A 19,339-nucleotide genomic window follows, 5' to 3' on the forward strand; every position below is an offset into this window, starting at 1 on the left:
TAGAGATTGAAACTACTCATTCTAATCTTAGATCACTGGATTTATAGTATAATAATTTAACAATTATGAGGTGACACAGTGAAAGTAAACTGCAAACATTACAAGCTTAAGCTTATTTGTGTGATAGAAGAAAGTACATCTGCTGCCACTGTGGAAGAGCAGAGGCAGGGCAGGTAAATCAGAGATGGTTCAGACATCTACACCCAGCCATCACATACTGTGGCTAGCAATAAAAATAGAATGCAGTGATGGAAGCACAATTTATACAAAATGCTTTTATGAATATATGGATGTGATTTTAAATTAGTTTGATTCTTACTGAAGCTTTGGGTAAAATTTCTTCCTCCTTTCCCAAAAATTTAAACAGTAGCTTGCTTTAGGAAACCAACTAACCAAAATAAACAGGACTCTGAATCTGTTGTGCAAATGTTCTTGTTGGTATCACAGCTGACTGGAAATAATATGTTTAATAACAAAGCAAAGCAATGTAAAAAGAAGCAAACAAATACAAAGGTAAATGACCAAGAAATAGGCAGATGTTACAGTCTCTTTGGTTGCGGCAGTGGGTGTTGGGGTGTCTTGGTTCTGTGGACAAGATCAGACCAAATTGCACCAGGCCCAGCAGCTCTGCTCTCCAGAGTGTTTTACACCCCCACTGCACCAGGCTAAGACCATGATATCCAGAGAACGATCCAAGGTACACTGGTAGATCTGTGTCTGACCTCAGATCTGCGGACAGGAGTACATTAACACCTGCCAAAAGCCCTTTCTTCTGCAGATGATACAGCTTCTACCCTGAACAATGTGTGCTCCTCTTCCCCATTTCCATCATCTGCTCCTCCCCACCATAATTCCAGTGCTGATTAAATGTGCCCAACATCTACATCTTTCAGTCATTCAGGAGCTTTTCCCTTTTCCAGCTGAGCTCAGGGCCACTCTCAAATGTCTTTAGGGAACCACCTTGTTCAAGGAAAGAAAGTATTTTTGTAAAAAGACAAAGGGACAAATTCAGCATAGGCACCTGACCTCTGCATCTGCCAGAATAGTGTATCTTTGCTTCACAACTGCACATAATATACTTGGAGGGTGCAACTAAATAATTTGTCAGCAAAGACAATGCTAAATATTTATTTTTTTTTATTTATGGTATTCTCCATGCAGAAAAGGACAGTAAATGAGGTATCATATTTGTACTAGTTCAGATTTAACCAGGTCAAGAAGCCTAAGAAGGTATTAATCTTCCAGAAGTCCCTGGCAGAAAATGAGAAAATATTTTCTGTGCTGTTTAAACTCACACTATTTCTGCGAAGGAAGTATTTCATTATCTGGACAGGCAGAAACCTCAGGCCCTGTAAGCTATAAAGACAGCTGTTGCCATCTTTCCAATCATCCTGAGATTTTCTTTTGAAGAAATGATCCAAAGCACCTATTTCTTGCTGAAGGTGTAAAAACGGTTCACAGCTCAGAGGAGAGCGAGGGGGAATTGAGGCAAATTATCAACAATATTGTGAAACAGGATGCAGAGGCTTATCTAAAGAAAAACCACTTTCACCACGTCCTTTCTCCCCTTCCTCCCCCAATTCCTACTCTTTCCCCAACCCTAATGGGATACCAGAGGGCCAAGAACTGCTGGTTTAAATCTTGCATGCCTGCCTTGATACTTTAAAAATACATTTTACCCACATGGTCATCACAAAATGTGTAATGTGCTGTAGAATAGGGTCCTTATTGGGTTTGCAATTCCAGTATAGATTACTTCCTTTATTTTAAAATTGCCAATGCACAATTAGCAGCTTTGAGTCTGTTTAATTTTCTTTCCCATTTGGATTGGAATCCATTTTGAATGAATCATGGAAAAGAGAGGAGGAAAGTGTCCACCCTCAAATGGAATTACTATAGATAATTTTCACATGCAATGCCATCCATAACAAATTACTTCATTGGTCATTGCCCAGATATCTCCTCTTTACATCCCTCCATAAGGACAACAATGCCATTAGTCATTTCTCTGGCATCTCCTGCTCTGCTACTGCCTTCTTTCCTAAGATCATCCCCAAACTGGACCCTTGCAAACCAACTCATTCTCCCTAGAAACTGAACTTGCTGCTCCCATTCCCCTTATGCCTGTTCTCCTGATGGCCAGACCAATTTCTGCCTCTTGGATGAAGCATGGTAGCAACAACTCTATCAAATGATCCTTGGGGAAAACAGGCAGATAAGGAGATGATGGAACTGCCACTGTCATTTTTTTGCCTTTTGCCTTTTTGATTACATTAGTACATTAGGTATAAGCAGGGAAATTACCTTTTTTATTTCAGAACATTTAAGTGAATTATGTTTTCTGAATAGTAGTCAAAATCATAAATACATTGGTTTTTTGTTTCAGTTACAATAGATTTAAGAACTGGACAATGTATATAATAATCTTCATCAAAATATCAAATTAACAATGTTCTATTTCATATGGGGTTTTTTATGGTGAATTGTCAGAACAGCACACATCTCTCCCATTATGAGGGCAGTGCATCACTAACTGCTTTTGACATTCCACTGACATCTTACAAGTGCCTAAAAATATCTGGAGAGATCCTCAGCTGGTGCTGATGTTATCTTTGTAAGAGTCAATAAGGGCATCGAAACTACTGGTTGAACAGAGGCACTTCTGTCTGACTGCAAAAGGAAGGACAGGAGAGTCACTGTCATTACATGTGTTTATATTGTACTTGGTGCCATAGAAGAACAAGTACTATTTCATTTTTATTTCAACATACAAACAATATTTTTTAGCATAGCATTTGAATGATACTACAAAGTAGCATTTTTATTATTCTACAGAATAAAACACATGAAAAATTTTCTCTCTGCTTACCAGTGCTTTTAAGGAACAGGCATTGACTAAAACGCTGAGTCAAGGACATGCCCTGGGAGCCTGAGGGCTTTGCTTCTTTATAGGCAGTAAGGAGCTCTATTGCAAATATTGTTCTGGAGGACATTACTTTCCTTAAACAGGAGGGCTTTTTTTTTTCTCCACAATTTTAAGAGCATCCAGTCTTAGATAGCCACAGCATTTGTACTCCTTGTGTAACCCAGGAGAACTTTCCTGAGAAAAACAGCCCCTGTTCCAGTTTGGGGTATGAACAAGTCAGGAATTAAAACTGCTTTTGAGGTTGGAATGAGTGCATGATGGACATCTGACTGGTGATGGCCTAGTGATCCCAGCTGGATGAGTTGCTCTGTCAGCTGAGCCACAGTGAGTGACAGACATGGTGCCCCCTCTTGAGTCTATTCTCACTGCAAACTGAAATGCTTCAATTGAAACTACTACAAACAACCCACTCAGAAGTTTGAACATTTTTATCATGGCCTTTATTCTTTTAATACTTCAGGAAGGGAAAAAAAAACAACCTTGTCTGAACATAGGCTTGAATCACTTTAGCTAATAGTTAATTAAACTAAATACCTCCACAGGCATTTTCAGTCTCTCAGGTTCTTATTTCAGTTTAGTTAGTACTCCACCTAATTGATTAAAGTGAAATAACCTTGCCTCTAGAAAGGAATATTACCAGACAGTTTTTGCACCAGTTCTGTGCAGGCCAGGCTGATGCTTCTGCTACATTCTCCACTCGTGCTTCCCTGTAGTTTATAACAGGGGACAGTTGACATTAGGTTACCACTGTGTGATGGTTGGTATTTAATTGTCCTTCTAGTCAAATCTGGCCAGAGGAAATCTTCAGTACTCTTTTTGCTGAAGAGCCCATGACTATTCAGTAGTGTTAACAGCAATCAGGAAATTTAAAGGAAGTACCTTGACTATCTGCTGCTTAGATAGCTGGGTCTTATTACTATAAAAGAAAAAGTAAAAGCAATCTAGCAAACGACATTGCCAAATAATACTATACTTCAAGAGAAAATATCTTTCCCACTAAATGAGTACAAGAATCATTATTTAAAGTATCACACCACACTAGCTGTTTTTTTGTAGTATTTCCTAGCAATATTCAATTACCATGGCACGTTAGACCTTGTAAATCAACACTATTAGCTTTGAAAGGAACCGCTTGTTTTTTGAGAACATTCCAGCCCACAAACACTTTTTCCAGTGAAAACTGAACAATTACAGTAAGATTCTGTTTTGGTACGAAAATAGGAAATGATGCTAAACTAAAGGGAATGTTTATTTAGAAATTCCAAGGCCATTAATTTATATTAAGAAACTGTTTGTGCTCAGAGACTATAATCAAAAGGTGATGTGAATAATTGATCACAAATGGACTTCACAGATAAGAAGCAAGTGCAGTGCTGGGTGATTGTATAATATATTAACAACTTTCATGAGCAGCTTTTGCTGATTCATTCGGCAGGAAGTGAGCTGCCAAGAGAGATTTCTACAGGAGGAACAATCAACAATATTTTCATATGAAATAACCTCCAGTTACTGTATTGTTCTCACAACATTTGATAATGAATGTTTTCCTGTTCAAGAAAAAAATGCATAAATCACAAAAACAAAGGCAAATCTGGTTTAGTGTTACACTGCTATAAATACACACACAGGCAAAGTAAGGGCATGGTCTGATCAATTGAAAAATTGGAAAACTGGTAAATTCAGAATTAAAGGTGTGGTAAATGCTATTCTTTTTGGAGGGAAAAAAGTCACACCTTGTCTTTCTTCTTGGTTCAGAAGCTCCCTGGCCATGGCACATCTGGGATTTTATCCAAAAAGTAGTAATTGGTTTCCATTCAGGACCACCACAGACACCAGTACTGAGCCACAGTGGGGGCTAGCACTGTGCTGGGAGGCTGCTACATATGACAGGAGAGCGCCATGCTTTAAAAATTGAAACTGAGTCACTGCAGGCAGACCCAACACAGCAGCTCACTCCCAGCCCAGGACATGAATGTCACCAGGCCAGCCCCACCTGCACACTCCAGAGCACCCCATGGCCCAAGGACAGCTTACCCTTCTCAACGAGTCAGCCCTGAGCAGCACAGCCAGCCAAGGAGGGCATCCCCACTGCTCCACCACAGTGAGGAGAGCTGGGGCATGTGTCACATAATGTGCTCCAGGGATGGTCCACACTGAGGCTGGGAGTCCTCTGCCATCTGGCCAGTGCCAAGAATGCTTTGCCCACAATGCCAGCAGGCATCATTCAGCTTTCTTAAACACTTTCATTGCTACCACTGCTACAAACAGAGAAAAAATAATACAAATGCCTTCAACTAATGTTAGTTATAACTTGATGTGTGATGGCAATGTCCAAATGCAGTGAATTTAGGAACTCGTGGTGGAGGAAAGAGGAGAGAAAGCATGTACCAAGGAACTTCTGAGAGTAAAAGATGCTGCAGTGTTCCTTATAGACACTTCTAGGTCCTGCTCTCGCTGGGTACTGGTTAGATGTTATTCACAACCAATTGTGTAGTTCTTTAACACAAACTTTCTTATTGTAAGATTTTCTACAGTACTTGTCCTTAAATGCATGGTAACTAATCAGGGGCAGATTTAGGAAGCAATCAATCAGAATGACTAAGAAAAGTTTTAAAGAAATGAAGAAGGAAAAAACCAGAAACCAAATATGTTGGCAGTTGTGAATTTTCATTCAGCACAGACCTGGCAGAGCTCTGGTTCTTTATCATTATGAACCATGTAGCTATTCTCTGATCCAGGAAATACTAATTAGGCAACCATGGAAAGGAAAAGCAGCTTTTGCTAAGGAAAAGTGCTGTGTAATAAGCTGTCAAGAAATTCCACTAATTCTACCACAAGTGTTCACTAGAGAAAGTACCGATTATCAAAAACCTGTCAGTCAAACATATTAAAAATATTCTAAAGTAAGGACTAAGAGGGTTTTTTAAATTAGAATATCTTGAAATGTTGTGTTCAGTAAGAAAAATCTATTAGCATAACTGGAGTCTGAAATCAAGACAGAGTTTGTATACAGTTAATGTAAATTCAGACTTTAGAAAATAGTTTAAAATATCACACATTGATTCTAAATAAATACTCACACTCTCACTTCTGCTGGTTGATCTCATCCTGAGAACACAGATAACAATCCATTGTAAGATTTAGGCTGTCCTGATAATGTAGCTCATCTGAATGACAACTCAACAGCAAGAAGCTATAGTCCGTTCATCAAGCACTACAGGAAAGACAAGATTCAATAATTAATCATGGCAAAACCCAGTTAGTGGGAATATCAGAAATTTCTGACTTAAGAATCATTGTTAATTACATAAAATATTTGAAGCCATTTGCATACTGAAACTTACCAAGACAATGAGGATACTATAAAACAAAATCACAAAAATTTTAGAACAACAAATTTCATTCTACAATGTAAGCAGATTTTGGTAATTAAAGTCCAAATGATGATTTAAATTTTATTTCTCCCTTTGCATACAGCAATCTGCAGGAGATACTAAGATTTCTTAGTATCAGAAATATTATATATTCAGTGAATTAATTAATAACAAATTCAGATTTTTAACTCATCCTATTTCCAGTTATCCAGGAAAGACAATGATATCTGGGTCATGTTAAGAATAAAACAAAAACATTTTTCACAACAGGCTTTACATTAGGAAGCAAGAGGGATGCACTGAAAAGATTAGAACATATTAATTCCTCTTTTCATTATCCAGAGACGTACATTTATAAGAGAAACTAATAAAAGGCACAGACAAGATGCAATTCATGGAGAACAGGGTAATAATGAACCTTCAGCAGTATTGGGAGAATTCAGATTTGCACTGCAAATAGGGATCCTAATAATGTTAGAAAGCCAACAATTATCTCATTAGAATAGCTAATGATAATTTTAAAAATATTCTTATTTCCTCTTCTCTTACTTAATTACTACCAGATGAAACTGTCCTACAGTTGGATGGCCCTATTATCTCTTTCAAAAATCAACAAGCTGAAATAAAGAGTGATTTAGTATATCTATATGCTCTTATATACACGATTTGTATGCTAGCCATTACTTGCCACCCTCCTCCCCCATCTCTCAGTGTAACATAAGCTTTACATTTACAGTTTCCTTTTCCTCTTAAAGGCAATGTATCATTTTCAGAAGTTATGAGCCCAACGGTGGATATTTTGTAACTTGAAATGTAGCATATAACAATGTCTCCCATGTCTGCTTCAAAACATTAGGGGAACTTTTGCCTAATAGAGACAAAAAAAAACAATTAAGTCTTCAGTTTTGAGGGGATTTTTTTAATGCTTAAACTACAAACTTTCAAAAGGAAGTTATTTTCTTTACCCAAGACAAGCAACCAACAGACTTGGAGCCCACTACACACCACTGCCCAGGCACAATGGGAAGGAAAATCAGCCTTACCTCTGAATTTTCCTGTGTGTTTAAATCAGACACTTAATGATTTTGTTTCAATGTAGGGTTTGAGTTTGAATAGTACTTTAAGCACTGAACTGTCTCCTTAATGTTTGGAGGGGATTAAGTTCAGAGTTCATTGTGTTGTCTGTCATTTTAAAAAGATTAGATAGTTTAGTTCGGCTCCTACTGGCTATGTAAAAGTCTCTGTATTTATTGACTGTCTGGAGTCATTATCAAAGCTTCTAAAACCAATCGACACCTTGTAAACAAAAGTCCCATTATTTTAGTGATCCTGATAAGATTTACATGATACCCACATTTTTGTTATGATCAATTTAACTGTTAGAGATATTCATACTGTAACAGGCTATGTGTGATAAAGGATTACCAATTCAATTAGCAAATTAGGCTTTACATTGGTTTGGAAAATACAAATTTGGAAAAAAATGAATGTAATCCACCCTAGTCTCGGTCAGGTATAACCTGTAGTTTTGTCTTTGGATCAGGAAAATTCTCAAAGTTTTCAAGTAGTCTTCCAGGACAAAAAGATCCTTTGGAAGGGAGGAAATTATATTTTAAACTTGGGGATCACTCTGGTGACTATTAGTAAACTGAAAAACAATATCATGTGAAAGAGTCTGATGTCATAAAAGAATAGATTTTCTTTCACATAGTAAGAAAGGTGTGCACCGTTAGGCTACTACTATACTATTATTAAATCACATTATTATTTATTTTTCAAATAGCTACAAAAATCAAGTTGAGTTAGAGACTTCGGAGTCATTCTCAAGAAACAATTGAAGGGTTTTTGTTGGTTTATAAAGGGGCAAAGCTAAATTACAGGGCTGTCAATTGAACAATCCCATTGTAAATATCATTGACAACCAGTCCCATTTCTGATGCCCCAGGACTTCCATTTGCAAGTCAGATGCTCCAAACATAGCAATGGATTGCAGCCTTTGTGAAAGAGAATGATGCATTTCACTGTATTTATTTAGAAGGTGGGTTATAAAATCATAAAGCATAAATGACAGACTAAGCAAGTTCCACTAGATTAGAAAAATTTGACATAGTTTTTACAACCGTGCTGTCATAGCAGGTTTTTTTTCACTGTTCATGTGAGGAGGTATGTTAAGATACTCCAGGAGAGGTAAGAGCATGATGATAGGCCTGATGATATAATTGGTTAAAAAAACCCAGCTTCTCAATACCCAGCTTATGCTGTGCATACCATGGTAGGGCTCTCACATCAACTGATTTTACAGAAAGCCTTTTCCTATTGAACTTCAGCTTACATTGTGCAACAAGTCATTTTTTTGTGGTGATCTGTCTGCTGAACATTTGTTTGCTGACATTTGATAAATACTTGCTACTTCAGATGTTAATCAAATGGTGTTAATAAATCAAATCCGTTTGTTAAAAGCTGGTATGTTGACAGTGCCGACGTATCCTGTAACCTATGTCAAAAGGATCAATAGAAGCACATGAAAACATTACCACTGTGGGACAATATTGATTTTTGTCCTAGAAATACTTACGTAGCTCCTGAACTAAATCATTAAAATCAATGAAAAATCTTCCATTGACTTCACTGGGTGCTGGGTCAGGTATTTAGACTGACAATTTTTGGCTCAGGTGCAGAGCAGAATGGGGACCTGATCCTTAATGGCAAGTTCCAGGCATGTGGGTGATGCAAATTACAAGAAATAGCTCTGGAAACAGCTCCATTGCGCAGCTTCTCAGGAAATACAAATTTAGAAAGTTTGTGTGATAGGCAAAAGTTTAATCTTCTTCCATTATCACTCCTTCAGTTTGTGTGACTTGGTTTTCCAAACTTAAATCACCTTTTTCATCATTTTGAAACACAATGTTTAAGCAATGCACCTTCCCAATAGAATTATTTCTCAAAGAATTTATGGCCTTCAAGGTAAAGATCTCTGTAATGGGATTACAACCATAACAACTACACAATGGCATCATTAAGGGTACTTCAGTTTCATTTACTTTCCCAGTGCTTGAATTTATTACTAAACTGTAAAGTCTATATTCAGAAAAAAAAAATATGTTTAGTTCCATTTACAGAGCTGACTTTGCCTGAGAGAGATTAGAAGTAAAATTATTTGAGATAGAATCAAAGAATTCCATCTTTTTAATTAGTCTGTTAAAGGCAGGAGCACCTAAAACAAATATTTAACTCTGTTGTTGAATACTACTGCCAAAGTCATGAAGAGGAAATTTATAGGGAGCTCTAAAGTCACTTGACAATTATTTCCTTGGGTTATGACTTCTCAAATTGCTATTTATTGCCAATAGCACTACATTTCAACATAAATAGGATTCATGGGATTAGTGCACTGTCCTGGTAAAGATGTTTAATCTTCACTTTAAATGAAATATGGTAATTGAACCCCTTTCTTCTTGTGTAAGAAGTGCCTTTAAACAAGGCTGGCTGTTTTTATACACACTAATGAATCTCTAGCTAAAATACCTTTTTGGTCAGAAGCCAGACTTGCCTTGTTACCTGATGCTCTCTGTAAATATAAAGCATGAGGTGAAGAGGGGGAAAAGGAAGGAAAATGTTCTAATAAGAAAGAAGAATTAACTAATACTACTTAAAATACTTCAATAGGATTAAAAATGAGAGAGAAAAAAATAAACCTTGGCCAATAAATAGCTAGTTCAAATCCAGCCAGTTACATGCTTTGAACATTTTTGTTTTGTTTTAGTAAGTTTGATAAACTCTTCCCTCTTTTTTTTTTATCCCTTTTTTCCTTTTTGGCAGCTGGACTGAAGCCCAGCTTAGTTTAGCAGAGAGACAGGATTACCTTGCAGTTTTAGGATGACCACTTGCAAGCAGAGTTAAAGAAAGCTCAACATTCATAATGGGATTTGCTTTGTCACAGCTGAAACAGTTCCAAAACATCCAGAAAAATAAGGGACCCTATCTCCCTGCCTGCTACTTCAGCATTTCTACTGGTTGCAAGACAGCAAGCATTTTGAGATCACTTTAAATAGCTGAATGCATCACTGAGATGCTTATTGTTGGGACCTCTTAAAGTCCCATGCCAATGGCAATCAACATCTTTGAGAGTCTCAGAACAATTTTTCCTGAGCCCTTCAATTCTCCCTTAGAAGGGGTGATTGCAGCACCATTTGCAGGACCAACATCTCTCACCTGGACATCCCCAGCACAACCTTTTCACCTAGGCAGGTATTCATTTGGGGAGGCCTTGTGGGCACAACCCAGCTCCATCCACACATCCAATCTCCTGCTGTACTGTTATGGCCTCATTATTCCTGACCGCTGGGACTGAGCAGCAGCTTCTGCTATGCCCTGAGACATGCCCAGGTTTTGCAATGAGGAAAACTCATTGTTACAGGAGACAACTGCCAATAAAACAAAGCAGACATGACATGTGCCCTGTCCTGGTGCTCAGCTGACATGGATGCAGCCAGGCAGATGATCATGAGTTCAGACCCAGCTGCACCCAGGATACTGGTGTAACCACTGTCACCCAAGTACAAATTTTCAAAGGATCAGAAAGTCAGAAATCCACCACCAGGCACCGTTTCCCCAAGAGTATACTAGGAAGGATTTGCTGAAGATCCATCCTTGTGATCCCTGTCCCTAAATATCCCAGCAGGTCAAAAACCTTCCCCGGGTCTCAGAACAAATTAACCAGGCTCTCCTCCATCAACAACTTCGCTGAGTCAAGTCATGGGGAAAAAAAAGAAAATATTTTCTCAGTATTTAAAATCCCCACACACAGCTGTGGGAGATGCCTATGAGGAAGGTAAGGAAAGAATCAGGAGAAGCATGGTCCTTCCTGCTCCATAGGGAAGTCAAACCTCCTAGGTGACCACCACATGCTGCCCCAGCCTGGGCCAAGTGTGTCTTGAAGATGGATTTGGGAGTTGTGTGGGTTTCCCAGGCTGGAGGACCCAGTGATAGAAGAAATGCTCTTCCTGCTGTGTCTCTTCCTAGAAATTTTCATTTTGTACATTATGACAAGTTCTTATCTTACAAAAAATGAATTTTTTAATTTTACAAAAAAATATTTTTTTTAGCTGGAGGGAAAAAAGAAAGCCCTGCACTAAATATAATGAAACATAGCTAAAGGGACCTGGGGGGCTCCTGGTTGATGGCAAGTTGAACATGAGCCAGCAGTGCCCTGGCAGCCAGGAGGGCCAACCCTGTCCTGGGGTGCAGCAGGCACAGCATCACCAGCCAGGCAAGGGAGGGGATTGTCCTGTGCTGCTCTGCTCTGGAGCAGCCTCACCTCAAGTGGTGGGGCCAGTTCTGGGTGCCACAATATAGGAAAGTTACAAAGATATTAGGGAAGGTGCAAAGGAGTGGAACAAAGATGGTGAAGGGCCTTGAGGGAAAGCTGTATTAGGAGTGACTTGTGTCATTTGTTCAGCCCAGAAGATACTGAGGAGAGACCTCATTGCAGTCTACAATTTCATGGTGAGGGGAACAGGACAAACAGGCACTGATCTCTTCTCTCTGGTGACCAGGGACAGGACCCAAAGGAACAGCCTGAAGTGGTGTCAGGGGTTTAGGTTGGATATTAGGAAAATGTTCTTCACCTAGAAGGTGTTTGGGCGCTTGAATGGGCTACCCAGGGAAGTGGACAGAGCACCAACACTGACAGAGCTCATCAGCCATTTGGACAATGGTCTCAGGTGCTTGCTGTGACTTGGGGATGTTCCTGTGCAGGGCCAGGAGTTGGACTTGATGACCTTTGTGGGTCCCTTCTAATTCAGCATATTTTATGAATCCATGATGATTCTGGCTGGCGTACTTGTATTTACTTTTTGATAATGGTACAGTGGAGCAGACCTGGTGAGATATTCCTCACTGCACTTGCTGGTTAATTTAAGAGTAAATCACTCATTGACTAGTGCCAAGAATTCAGAGTCAAGGATTGAAATGGCATTTATGCAGTTAACCAAGTCTATACACACGCTCATCCATCAGTTGTTAAAGTGCTGGACACTCCCAATTTCTAGAGGTCTAGACAGGCTGTAAAAAAGGGAGTGTTTACCAGAGTCCTGGCTTTTATAGGCTTAGAAGCATCATACTCACAAACTGGAAGCAAAGAGATCTACACAAACAGGAGAACCCTCAAAAACCAAACCAACCTCCAAGCTCAATTTCTCAAAACAGCTTTACATGAAGATTTTGAAACAATGATTGGTGTGAAGACCATTTGTTACCCACAAAAACACTTGCCTAGCATAAACCCCCACATTTTCATAAATCATGTTCATAACCATACAGGCATAGGTCTTCTATTATAGTTCACCAGATGTGAGTCTGACAAAAACTACCGTCAAACTCTTAAAAATTGTGGAACTAACTTTGAACTTCTTAATGTTGGTTTATATTCAATATCAAATCTAATCTTAGGACCTCACCCACAACTTCTGTAATGCAATTCAACTGTTCAGAAACATACGTGGCCTATGCAACATATCCAGTCGTAACCCAAACCCGTTTGCTTAGGTGTTCAAAGGTCTTGTGTCAATTTTACAATGTCACAACACCTCAGACCAATAGTCATAATTTTTTGGCAAACATTCATCTAAGAATGATAAGTGTGCCAAGCACTGAAAGCTACATCATCTTACTCCAGCTTACTCAATGTCTCATTTTCTTAGTGCTTCTGAAGTAGCTAGCAGCAATTCCAGGTTCCAGCTTTTGCACCTACAACAGAAGTACATAGTCTTGGATGTCCAGATGGCTTCAAGTTCAAAGTAATCTTTCATTCATTATTAAAACATACTGCAATGAAAATTCCTTTGACCTCAACTTGAGTCCTTTTATCTAAACCCCCGTGTGCATACAGGTGTTCTTTCTTGTAGATAGCTTTTCAAAGACCACATAATATGAAAGTGGACAATACTATGAAAATTTAAAAATAGAATAATACAGTAATTGTATGATGGTAACATATTTCTATAGGCACACAGCTAAGATTCTAAAGATAGCTTAGTCTTTGTCTAATGATGAAGACAAATGACTCAGTGAGTACAGTAGCACTTAATAAGGAGCTTAGTCAGTTACTTGAGAATAATTTTAAAAGTCTGGGCTCTTCTTAAGCAGAATGGAGAAATATTACACAGTAATGTTATAATAATTTAAGCCATTATGCAACAATGTTACAATAAACTTTGATACTTGTCTTTTTATAACTGCTGAGGCAGCTGTGATTAAATTTTTTCTGGGAATCTAATTACTTGTAAAGCTTTCTTTGAAATGTGCTTTGCTGAGTAGGTTGCTGCAATGAGTTTTGGTTTGAATTTCTAACTAATGGCATATCCAGAATTAAATTTTTAATTTTTGTATTTATTTATCCCTTTCAAAAATTAGACTCATGGAATCTAGCAGGATATATTCAAAGTGCTAAGTCATGAAAGAGGTAATGTGTTAATAATTTGTTATTCATACCTATGATAAGTTACACACTTGCCTCCTAGTATCTTTTGACTGGAGAAAGACCGTGGAATCTGATGTGGTCTTATCATAATAACTGAGGACTCTTGTAGTGCTAAAAAAATCCTTGTCAACATCTAGCTCTCTGCTACACTTATTCTATTAATTTTTGTAAATACAAGTTCTAAAGAGCAAAACTTTGATTAAAACTGGCAGGGGAATTGATTCACCATTCCCCAAGGTAACTAGTACATTCTTCAGATGATTAACTGGAGTCAAGGTCGATGAGAAGTTGTGGCTATCTGTTAGATATTCAGTTATGTCTCATTTTTCAAATGTACTATTCTCCTATGTATTTGAGAATACAGCTCTCCTCGTGCAGAACACTCAGACTAGATCATCAGAAACTGAGTAGGTGAGATGACAAGTTGATCTACAGAGCCAGGATCTCTAATTTTAGGGTCAGATTATCCCTTCCCTGCTTGAATTCAGAGCCAGACATTTAGCTTATAGATGCACTGCCCAGCAAGTTACACTGCTGAATACAAACATGAATATACTCATTGCTCAAGATTTGCTAATTTTTAGATCTTAAAGAAAAAGAAAAATATAAATGTCTTACTGAAGACAGTACATCTTCAGTGAGTCCCTATAAAAGCCCCACTGAAAATGGGTCATGTAGCACATCCCACTCCAGGTCACCTGGCCAGGAGTGACACTGTCACAGCACACACACAGAGCTGCTTAGGACTGGGATAATATGTCTCCAGAAACAAACACTACAGCTTGTTCTCCAGCAGGCTGAAACAAGATTAAAATAATGATTTGGGAAACAAAACTAATCCTGTGTTTATTTAAATGTGACAGCATTTTGTTGTTGTTCTTAAAGAATCTCTCTGTGCTCACAAATAGCTCCGATCACCACAGCAGTGTGGAACCACAGATTAACTACTGTGAATCACAGAATATTCTGAGTTGGAAGGGGCCCACAAGGATCATTGAGTCCAGCTCTTTAGTGATTGGCCTGTACTTGGATTAAACCTGTGATCTTGGCATTGGGAGCACCCTGCTCCAACCAGCTTACTGCTCCTTCGAAGGAAGGAGATACCAGCTGTTTCACAGATGGGTGCCTGAAGCATAGACTGATTGTATTAAATACCTTACCCAATATCAAACTGCAAATGAGTGGCAAAGCCTAAAAAAAACTAAACCCAGATTTCACAAGTCCTAGCCCAGGATTCTCAGCACAAGAAGACCTATGCTTTGCAAAAGTGGTTGCCTCTGATTTATTTCTGGTACTTTTGGGTTCTGATGAGGCTGGAAATATTCCAGCAAAAGAAGGAAGTGGAGATGAGTATGAAAAATGAAACAAACACACATGTAACCAAACTTCTTTGGTAACTTTCAGCTTTGTTTAAACTTAGAAAGTTTTTTTCCAGGACAAAGTAATCTCTAAATAAAAGTCTATGACTTGTGATATGAATTTCTTTTCTAAAGCAGGTTAATAACTATACCTAAAAATATGAAAGAGAAGAAAGCAATTTAGGAAGTCAGACGTTTGAGGTTCAATCTTAACTTACTGCTGAGCATAATATTATGGAGCATCTGTTGCCCAGGGCAAAAATTTCCTGGCCTCTCCATCAACTGGATCAAGGAATGAGAACAGCAGAAAATATATTGGATACAATTGCTTTTCTTTTGCTTGCCCCTCTCTTAGCTGGCTGGCTGCTGGGTCAGACAGCTATTGCTCCTGGTACATGAAAAGCAGCAGAAAATTGTGGCACAAAGATTGAAAGGGGACTGTGCTTTGTCATATCATGTAGCTGCCACAAGTAGATAATCTAACACCAAACTCAATGATGTGAGAAAAATTTGGTCCCACATTAAGGTAGACATTTCTTTTGGACTGAGGTGAAGAAGGGCTTCTCTCCTTTGCACTTACTTGCCTGAAGTATTTTTCCAAACTGGTACCACCATGACTGTACAAATATTGTGGTCTTCTGACAGCTACAACTTCTGTGGGATAGAGAAATCCATGTCTAACAGGGTCATTGAGTAAAACCAGACACAAACTGAGGTTGTGGGTCCACCACTAGACAGTCTTGTAGGATAAGTTCAGACCTGTTCAGGCATGATGGTTTACCATAATCACATACATCTTGGTAAATATGTTATATTTAATTTTTCAAAAATAATAACATAAAAAGAACATTAACATTTACAGAAAGACTGTGTGCTGAGCTTTATGTTACCGAGCCTACATTTCTAATCGGGTACAAGGTTCCAGGAACTCAAATTTGTCTATTGGAACCACAGACAGAAATTTACACACATTGTAAGAAGACTGTCTGCATACTCCACTGTAATTGCTTCAGCTTCTAGAAGGCAGCAAATTGCTAAAATAGGTGTTTTTCAGTTTAGCACCAGGCTCCCAACAAGATGAAAACAGCTTGTGGTAAATATAATAGCTAGCAGCCAGAACAATGGCAATTAGGACAACAGCCTAAATCCTGTGGTGGCTCTGGAAAATGTGTGAACGGTCTTGCTAGTGTAGTGATAAGAAGTTTAAATTAACATTCATTAGCATCTCTCGAAGTCCTACAGCATCCCCAAGCCAAGAAATCATTAAGCTGGCTCTTCTTCCTCCTGGCTAACCTTGGTTGGATGTAAGCAGAGTTGACATCACCTTAAATGCTTTTCCAAGCCGAGATATGGGACTGTAAATCAGGACCAAAAAACTCCAAACTGGATGACACTAATGCACCCCCTCCCGAAAAAAAACAAACCACCACCTCCAAAAATAAAATTAAAATAAATAATTTTCAAAAAAACAACCAAAGGATTTATATTTAAATGCATCCGCTTAATTTGAAAGATTAATTAGTAATTCAGTTGTTTAGACCTTTCGTACCCACTTGAGTCTGTGAGTCCACAAGCTATAAATTCTCCAGAGACGTGGACCTGCTATACATCCTCAGTGACTCATAGGGTACCATGACCTATTTAAACATTTAAGACTTTATGAATACCAGAAAAAAGTATTTAAAGGTGGGGCAGTAGAGTTGTAGAGTGCAGTTGTAAGGTAGTGTGAGGTTCCACAAAGCAGAACTACACAAAACTCCCAGTTTTCACTGTGCAAATGTGTGTGTGTGAAAAACTATATGGCTGATTAGTAGCTGTAAAGTCTTTTTCACAGCACTGGTTATCCATATTGACTAACAAAAGCGGTGTTTCTCTCACCACCACTGAAAATGGACATATTCTTCATGATGCAACTGTGCACATTTACTTCCTGCAAAGTACTGTTATTTTCGAAGTAAAACTATTTTGAAGAGTAGGACAAGTTTTTTTGAGGTAGGTTCCTGACTTTCACTTTTGCTACATAATCTAACTGAAAGGGGAGAAAAGTTCAACTTCTTTAAAAAAAAGTCCTTGGTTTTATCCACTTTCCTGTTTTCTGGCCAGCAGCGAGAGTTCATTCCTCACAAAAGACTGACAAGGCTCAAAATCACAGCACACAGCAGCACGTCCTATGGTTTTCCAAAATTTCCTTAGCTCCACTGAGCGCCAAGGCCCACACCACCCCTTCTGTGGAAAAAGTGGTAGGAGGCAGCGACCAAAGGCAAGAAGACAAAACAAAATGTCTCTCGGGGTTTCCTTGGCACAGCAAGGCAGAGAGGAACACAGTGGAATTAGAAAACTCGATTATTTCCCAGCTATTCAAGGATTGACAGGATTCCACCAGTGTCTGCCAGGAGATGGATCATCCCTGCAGGTTGGGGCTCTGGGGCCTCTTTGTTCAGATGGGATGGCTCCGCTCAGGTCACATTGCTGACTGGCTCCCCCAGCAGTTGCTTGATGGGATTTGGAGTAATCTTCTGACCATGTTCATCAACTAATACACAGTTAAAATAGTTGGAAAAAGGAGAAGGAAAAAGTCCTCAATCAGTTTCTGTGTCCACCTATCTAATAATAACAATTTTTTTTCTTTCACAGGTAACAAAAGAGACATGAAGATAAGAGAGACTTTTACTTTGTCTTTTACTGCTGAGTAACTTAAATTTTTTTCCTCCCTTGTATAGTACTAAATTTTGCTAATGAGAGGTCGTGTTACATCACAGACCTGAGGGTGGACACGATCCTAATTTAATATTCTCAGGTTTGCATTTATCACATAGTTAAAACACGCACCAGAAGTGTGTGGGAAGGAGCAGAAACAGACCTGAAGCTGGAGTTTCCCAGCCTGGCAAGCGGGTATGGGGCTGTGCAATGCCCGGACATTTATCAGCCAACATGAAGCCAACTCGTGTGGAGCAGAAGGGCCAATACAGTTGAGCAAGATACTGCAATGGGCGTGGGACAGGGTGGTGTTAAACACCAGAGTCAGCGCAGAGGAGCTGCTGCTTGGAGCAGAAGTATTGCTACACAGCTTGAATAGACTTCCTGTGGCTGCCCTGAGACAACATCTGGCAGTGCAGCCTGCTGTGCTGGAAAGGGAACTCCTCTGGCAAGCCTAGAGAAAATAGAAACATAACCACGAAGGTGGGCGAGCAGGTTCGTAACCTGTACTCAACCTCCTACAGTAACTGTTATTATTTGTTATAGCCTCATTAAGCTTATTTGACACATAGTTGTCTAGATAACCATCTACCATTTCAGATTTGTGGGAATAACAGCCAGCTGAAAATACAAGGGTTCAAAACTTTAGAATTCTTTTTTTTTGAAACATAAGCAGACACCCCAACAGCGTACAGCAAGCAAACCCCATCTGAGTCCAGGGTTTTTGCGTTTTTTTGATTGTAAAAGAAATATTTTTGTTTTCGTTGTAGTTTACATAGTAAAAACAGGCAAACCATATCACTGTTTAAAAAAGCGATAAATTTAAAAACAAGAAGTGAAACAGTGCAGATACCTGAAACTACACCAATTCTGGTAGCTTTGCTACACTACCAACAGAAATAGTCCTGTCCTGTTTAGATAGACTTTGTTTTGTTACATGACTGCATATGCAGTGAAGTGATATCAAGTCCTGAGGGTCCACTCCTTTGATGAGTTAAGCACACAAAGGCCCACATTTTGATGCAATCTGATATCATATATTTAAGTCCTAGACAAACTGCAACTGTGAGGAAGTGATAAACAGAACTTCCTGCACAAAGCTGCCTGAGATAACACTTTCCATGGACTGGAAAAAAAGAGACATGATTGCTACAGAACTAAAAGGGAACTGTTCTGCTCTTAATAAATAACCCTTTCTTTTTCACGTGGCTGTTGCAAAAGCCAAAGCACAAGTGACTAAGATTCAGTAAGCTGCGAAGCAATTCTACTCACACATTGCTGAAATGATTCTTTGAGGAACTACACTTAATTCTGAGCTCCAGATCCATGTTCTCCCAGAGGCTTCTGTGCTGCAGCTGCAGCCCTGCAGAAACCTTCCTAGTTAATATTTTTAATTACATTTTAAAGAAAGTTTTAAAGAAAACTAAACTACAAACTTCAGTCAAATGGAGAAATAAGGAGGGATTGTTTAAAGAATAAGGCTAGATTTGTCTTCTATGAGGGA

Source organism: Parus major, chromosome 6 (genome assembly GCF_001522545.3).
Source record: "Parus major isolate Abel chromosome 6, Parus_major1.1, whole genome shotgun sequence".
Taxonomy (NCBI): Eukaryota; Metazoa; Chordata; class Aves; order Passeriformes; family Paridae; genus Parus; species Parus major.